Genomic DNA, 7701 nt, shown 5'->3' on the forward strand with positions numbered 1-7701 from the left:
TGTTACCGATCTTTTTGGGAACCGGTATCCGAATTTTTTCCATTTTTTCGGGAAATAATTGACCGAATTTTAAAGAATTGTATATGAATCAAGGGTAGAATTTCTCGGGGAGTGCCATAAAGTGTATAAAATAATTTTTGGTTACCAATCTTTTGGGAAACCGGTATCAGAAATTTTTCCAATTTTTTAGGAAATAATTGACCGATGAAAGTATAAAATAGGGGTCGAATTTTTTGGGGGAAGTGTTATAGAGTGTATTAGTTTTTCGTTACCGATCTTTTTGGGAACCGGTATCCGAAATTTTTTCAATTTTTCGGGAAATAATTGACCAAATCTTAAAGAATTATAAATAAAACGATGTCTTCCGTAAATACCACATCTTTACAATATTTTTTGTAATGCCTGTTGTGAAAGTTCGATTTAAGATTGAAATTAAATTCAAATAAGAAATAGTATTCAGTGAATACCGTTACGAATTGACGTTTTGTCTCGCACGAATTTCGTTGCGTTTAAGTTTGTTACAAAGCTGAAACTTCAAGTCAAACGAACATAACGCGAGCAGTATCTATTGAAATTGCAAATATAATCAGTTTTAACCCATACAGCATGGAATATGCAAGAAATGTGCTATAAACAATCTATAAATATTTTAATATTCCACGGGTCATTCAGAATATTCTGTAGAAGTTTTATAAACATTCCATGAAATTTTGTCCATTCGGAATATGCATAGAATATTCTACAAATATCTAATAAATATAGTACATTTAAAAAATGCATAGAATGTTCTATAAATATTTTGACAAATATAGAATATTTGGAATATTTACGGAACATTTTGTTAATATTCTTAAACATTTATAGCATGTGCTATGAATATTCTGAAAAACTTTTCTAGAATTGTTATGAATATTTCAATAATAATCTGTGAACATTGCAATGAACATGAAATATTCAGAATATTAATAGAATATTTTTTACATATTAGTAGAATATTTTAAAAATAATCTGTAAACATTTTAGGAAAAATATTGAAAACATTCTAATTATTCTAGGAATATTTAAAGAATATTTTGGAACATTATATAAATATTCTGGAAAGCATTAATAAAAAATTTTTAGAAATCCGAGACCCTTGCGAGCTAACGAAGGGGAAGCGTAACGAGACCGCGAGAGAGTCCCCAGATAGGAAACGCCGATACTCGAGAAACGGGCCAAGACTGGCACGAGTGTCGGCTTGCCGACGTTTAATGCCAAAGCCTGGCCCAACTATTACCCGAATTTGGATAGCCGAGGCTTGGCAAGCAAGTGCCGCCCAATATTGGGCCAAAGCTTAATAGCCAATCCTTATTCTTTATCATTATTATTAGATTTACAATTTTCTTTTTAAAAAAATAATTAAAAATATATAATTTTTATAAAAAAATTTTATAATGAGCCGGGACTGGTTTCTGACATTCACCCGACATTGAGAAATATTATATCATATATCTAATTCAAATTTTATTACTCTTTTTAAACTGAACTTGTTTCTTAAGATGATTTTTGAAAAATTATATATTTGCGCTGGTTATGACATATGTAGACTATATATAACGCTTACATCAAATTAAGAAGTAGTCTACCACGTAAGGCAGTTGGCTCATGATCCAGAGGTCACGAGTTCGAATCCCACCAAGGTAAGTGTGTTTTTCAAATACGAGAAAATATTTATAATCATAGACTGCATCTTAAGAAACAAATTTAGTTAAAAAATAGTAATAAAATTTCGAAATAAATAATTTTTTTTATGTCGGGTGAATATTAAATGTATACAGAATATGCAATATCCCATTTTTAATGTTCCTAAAATAATCTATAAATGTTCTATAAATATATTTTGCATATATAAAAATATTATGGATTATGCGGAAAAATTTATAAAACATTTGTAGATTATTCGAGAATATTTACAGAAATTTCTAAGGACATTCAAAGCGGGACATTACACGTTCTTTGCACATTTATAGATCATTCATAGAAAATTCATAAATATTCTAAAGAATATTTATAGAACGTTCATGGAATATTTCATGCTGTATGAGAAAATGTGAGTCAGTGATATTAATTGCAAATATTAATTGTAATAGTTATGCCTGTTGTGAAAGTTCGATTTGAGATTGAAATTAAATTCAAATAAGAAATAGTATTCAGTGAATACCGTTACGAATTGACGTTTTGTCTCGCATGAATTTTGTTAGAAACCGGTGTCAGAAATTTTTCACATTTTTCGGGAAATAATTGACCGAATCTTAAAGAATTGTATGCAAAACAGGGGTACAATTTCCCGGAGAGTGCTATAAACTGTATAATTTTGTGTTACCGATCTTTTTGGAAATCGATTACGAAATTTTTCCAATTTTTTAGGAAATAATTGAGTGAATCTCAAAGAATTATATACGACGGAATTGCCGCTGATCGGTAAGTGAAATATCGGAAAAGCGGAAATGACTCAATAGTGTGAAACTCGAGTAGAAAAAGACCGCTTACGACATGTTTAATCCATAAACACTCTTTATGTTTGTCTACAATAAGGATATTGAAACAGAAATAAAGTCGTTTAAGAAAAACGACTCCCGGGCAAAGCCCGGGTAACCAGTTAGTTTTATATAATATATAGATATTATTAAATATTTTACGTTTTATATTAAAAATGCCATATGACAAAATTTGGAATATCAGAAAATTCTTAATAAAAGAAACAAAATGCAATAAAATGCATTAATTATCCCACACAGCACATAATATTGCAGAAATATTGCAGTAATATTGCAATATAGTGGAAATATTACGTATTACAATGAAATATTTCAGAAATATTACTGATGTATTACACGTTTTTAAATAATATTGAAATATTACAGTAATATTGCTGCAATATATTGTTGAAATATAATACTTTAAGTAGCAAAATAATGTAAAATGACATTTTAATGACGTCATTAAGACGTTATTAAGGTATCACACAATCATACGTATTGCACAGATAATATATACCAGTTAAAGAATTTTGGACTAAAAGAAAGAAAAATCTAAATAAAAAAATGTGATGAAATCAGAAGAGACTGACTTGTACTTTTGGGGAATAAAAGTGATTAAGATAAATTTTATAAGTGGTGGTATTTAATTTTATAACTTGTTATTTGTTTTGTAATAATAAAGGGTAATTATATATACAATTAATTTTTAATTAAGAGCCAGTAAGTAAATTGATAACAAAATAAATGAATAAAATTTAAAATTTATATTTCTTATATAATCAATATTAAACTTTTCAAATTACGAATTTGTCACACGAATAAACAAACCGTTTCTGAGTGCGTAAGTGGAGGGAAGAACGCTAGTGTGTGTGGCTATGCGCTTGGTCGCAGCACCGACCCCCACCATTCCCGGTCTTCTCTCGCTGTCTCTTGCATGGCTCCGTGGGACCACGCAATCACGTGTACGACACCGCACAGAAACAATCGTGTTAATTTCAGGTAATTTTTCTTTATTTAATAAATATTGTTCACACAAATATTTTTAAAAGTATTTTTGTATAATTATTACTAATATGTACATTGTACATATATATTTGGCGATTTGTCTTTAAATCCAAAAATAGAGATTACGTGGCATAATGGTCTGCAAAAACCACATTAATATCATAAAAATCATTTCAATTACCATCTTAAAATACATATATTTGCCTTTATAACTTTATTGAACGAGTCTCTAATGAAATTATTTATTAACGGCTTCATACTTAAATCTTGATGCTAACTTAACCTCAAAATTTTTAACAGTTTAATCCAACTGGAGCCTTGAGTTGGAGATACGTGATAGAAATATGCCGATCCCAAATCTCCTAAAAAGCAATTTAATCATTAATTAAATGATTTAACCATAATTATTTAACCATTTACATGATTTTATAATAATTATTGTTCTTATGCTATATGTTACAGTATTGCTTTCCATCAGTGGATGTTCATGCAGTCCAGAGCAGCACCAAGTAGTTTGATAGAAGAGCAAAAGATTTATTTATTAGATATATGTAAGTAAGAAAAAGTTAAATTTGATATAAACCATACTTTCCAATATTAATCGTCAATACTGAAAATCCAAAGTAACATGTGTAACATCAACTACAGATTTTCAGTATACATAGATAGTGAATATCACAATACAGATTCATACTTAACCTACTTTTATGTTTAAAATATATAATTAGATGTAAATAATAATTACTGTTTTTGTATTATGTTGCAGTGTTACGTTACTTTCCATCAGTGGAAGTTCACGCAGAGCAGCACCAAGCAGTTTGATTTCTATCAAACTCTTCTGCGCGACAGCTTCATTTATTAGATACATAAGTAAAAAAAATTTAAACTTGGTATAAACTGCGTTCCAATATTTTAATATCCAGTACTGATCTAAAGTGTATGTGTAACATTAACCATAGATTTTCAGTATAGACAGTGAATATCGGAACACGTCATATTTAACCCCGTATTTTTATGTTTTAATATGTAATTATGTATGAAATAAACAGGGTGATTTTTATTTCGTGTGCCAATCATCTCCGCTATAATTATCTCAGAAAGTATTGATTTATTGGAAAAATGTTTCAGATAAAAGTTGGAGAGTTCAAAGAGGACCAATAGACAATTTTATTAGATTTTGAGTCCGGGATCTGTGTTAAGCCTAATAGGATCCAAGTCAAATTATTTAAATAGAAACCTCCTTTTTATGGTATCATCTTTTTCTACTAATTAATATAAACAACTTTTGTCTGAAACATTTTTTTATTTGCCTTATACTTTTGAGATATTCAAGGAAAACTTGGTATTTTTTTCAATATTTAGCTTACAATAGATGTTTGTCAATAAATGTTCGTCGGAGTGAAAAGTGGTACAGGACTTTTTGACTTGATTTGGTTTCAAGAATATACTGTTGCAATAGTATTCTAATTTCTTTAAATAATTGTGTACACATAAAAGCTTCAAGAAAATGTATACACAAATATTTAAAGAAATTAGGGTATTATTGCAATAGCATATTCTTGAGACCATATCAAGTCAAAAAGTCTTATATCATTTTCCCCTCCGACAAGCATTTATCAAGATATAAGCTAAATATTAAAAAAATTACTGGGCTCAACATGGGTTCCAGACTCAAAATCTAATAAGATCATCCATTATTCCTCTATAAACCCTCCAACTTTTATCTGAAACATTTTTCCAATAAACCATTACTTTCTGATAGTGCGAGAGCCCACCGCAAAAATTTGGGTCCATCGCTTTTATGGATAAATTTACTTGCAAAAGGTAGTTTATAAGTCGTATTATCATAAACGATTGTCAGCCAAACTCGTACCCCCTGCGTTATGAGCAATAAAAATTTATTAACAATTGGATTTCTAAGCGATTTGGGTCCATCGCTTTTATGGACGAAACTTGTTTCATTCGAAAGGGCATCAAATTTCCTTTCAGAAAATACCCGGCTGATTTGCCCTGGCCCCTGCAAAACCCAGGCTGATCATGATTTTTGACTCAACGCGCGAGTCAGATCGAGCGTGGCGTTTGAAATGCGCGCCGTAAACAAGGACAGAGCGTCACGCTTTTATTTATACTTTGGATACTATCTAATATTATAAATTTTTAAAGATCATAATTGTTGTTATTGTTATTATTTAACGTTTATGATATTATAATATTGTGTAGGGATTATGAATATTTTTGATTTTTTTATTATTCATATTATTATATTTTATATGTTAATTATATACTTTTATCATTTATCATAGTTAAAAATATCATATTTCCAGATAAAAAGTATGGAACTGTCAGAGAACGTAATGTAAATTGGAATTTTGTCGAATATTTTCAAGTTTTTTACATTTTTTTTATAATTAATTGAATTTTAACAAAATCATAGCAAATACTACACGGAAAAAAATAAACTGTAAAAAATCGTCAGAAATCTGATGACTATTTACAGTTTATTTTTATTATAAATTGATGTATGAACATCTAATCTTACTGTTTGAATATATATTAATATTATTATACACTGTAAAAAGCATTGATGTGCATATCAAAAATTCATTTGACGTGTTAGTAGTATCTCATTTATTTCATTGAAAAATTACGAGTTTATCATTACCCGTGGCCGAGTTACATAATAAACTGTAAATAGTCATCAGATTTCTGACGATTTTTTACAGTTTATTTTTTTCCGTGTAGTATTTGCTATGATTTTGTTAAAATTCAATTAATTATAAAAAAAATGTAAAAAACTTGAAAATATTCGACAAAATTCCAATTTACATTACGTTCTCTGACAGTTCCATACTTTTTATCTGGAAATATGATATTTTTAACTATGATAAATGATAAAAGTATATAATTAACATATAAAATATAATAATATGAATGATAAAAAAATCAAAAATATTCATAATCCCTACACAATATTATAATATCATAAACGTTAAATAATAACAATAACAACAATTATGATCTTTAAAAATTTATAATATTAGATATAGTAGGGGAGCTAGCTCCATTTTTTCGTGATTATTTCGGTACTTATGAAACTTTTTGTGGTGATTCAGAATGTTATTTAATGATCAAAGCTCCAGGGACTGACAAAAAAGTGGGGCGCTTTGGGTGGTATAGCCACTCACTTGTGCAAAAAAATTTTTTTTTTTTTCAAGTCATTTCGGTATGTCAGTCATTTTGCACCATAATTCTTTGATATATTCTATGACTATTTGCAAATTGACTGACAAAAAAGTGGGTCGCTTGTGGGTGTAGGGCCGCCCAAAAAAGTCATTTTTTCAAGTCATTTCGGTATGTCAGTCATTTTGCACCATAATTCTTTGATATATTCTATGACTATTTGCAAATTGACTGACAAAAAAGTGGGTCGCTTGTGGGTGTAGGGCCGCCCAAAAAAGTCATTTCGGTATGTCAGTCATTTTGCAACATAATTCTTTGATATATTCTATGACTATTAGCATAATTGACTGACAAAAAAGTGAGTCTCAAAACCCTCATAAAATATTGTAAATTCCACAGTTTGCGACTTATGAATTTTTTCCTTTTTTGAATTCACCATTGATGATCATCAGGACTCATTTTAATTCTTATTGTCTTTCCATTATACTCAAATAAATAATTAAAAGTACAGCCAAATTTTGTCACATCTTTTTCACTCCCGGAGCGGTCCGGGTCATGTAACAAATCAAAAGGGGGAAGGAGAGAAGGATGATAGATAGGCCTCTCCGACGATTCTCTCGCACCTCCGACACTCCACTAACCGAATTTGATTGCTGGGTGCCAGACGCGTAAATTCGCGTCCGCGAAATCGCGAGAAACTAAAGAGAGACGCAAGACGAAATAAGTTTGGTGTGCGAGGAATCGGCTAGCTCGACCTAATAGCAGGGCGGGGTTGATGAAGGGCAGCGCGATATCCGGCGGGGTGACACATAAATCATTAACTCAGTCAGCTAACAAATAAAAAGTAACATTTATTGTAGAATAACTTTCGGAGAAAATAATACGGGTCAATCCGGCTTCCATTATTAGTTATTATTATTACGTTAATTTAGTAAACGCGCAGAAGGCGCCGTTAAGATAATACTATAAGTACATTGTAAACTGAAGCCAATATCTT

The 7701-nt window shown here is 30.0% G+C and overlaps 1 long non-coding RNA gene across 1 annotated transcript; it reads left to right on the forward strand.

Annotated features, from left to right (window-relative positions):
* Positions 1-3353: 3353 nt before the first annotated feature.
* LOC139820697 (uncharacterized) lies at positions 3354-5290 on the forward strand. The gene is made up of 3 exons (XR_011734089.1): positions 3354-3518; positions 3987-4075; positions 4291-5290. It is a non-coding gene; the product is annotated as an uncharacterized lncRNA (long non-coding RNA).
* The last annotated feature ends 2411 nt before the right edge of the window (positions 5291-7701 follow it).

The sequence above is a fragment of the Temnothorax longispinosus genome, chromosome 10, assembly GCF_030848805.1.
Source record: "Temnothorax longispinosus isolate EJ_2023e chromosome 10, Tlon_JGU_v1, whole genome shotgun sequence".
Classification (NCBI taxonomy): domain Eukaryota; kingdom Metazoa; phylum Arthropoda; class Insecta; order Hymenoptera; family Formicidae; genus Temnothorax; species Temnothorax longispinosus.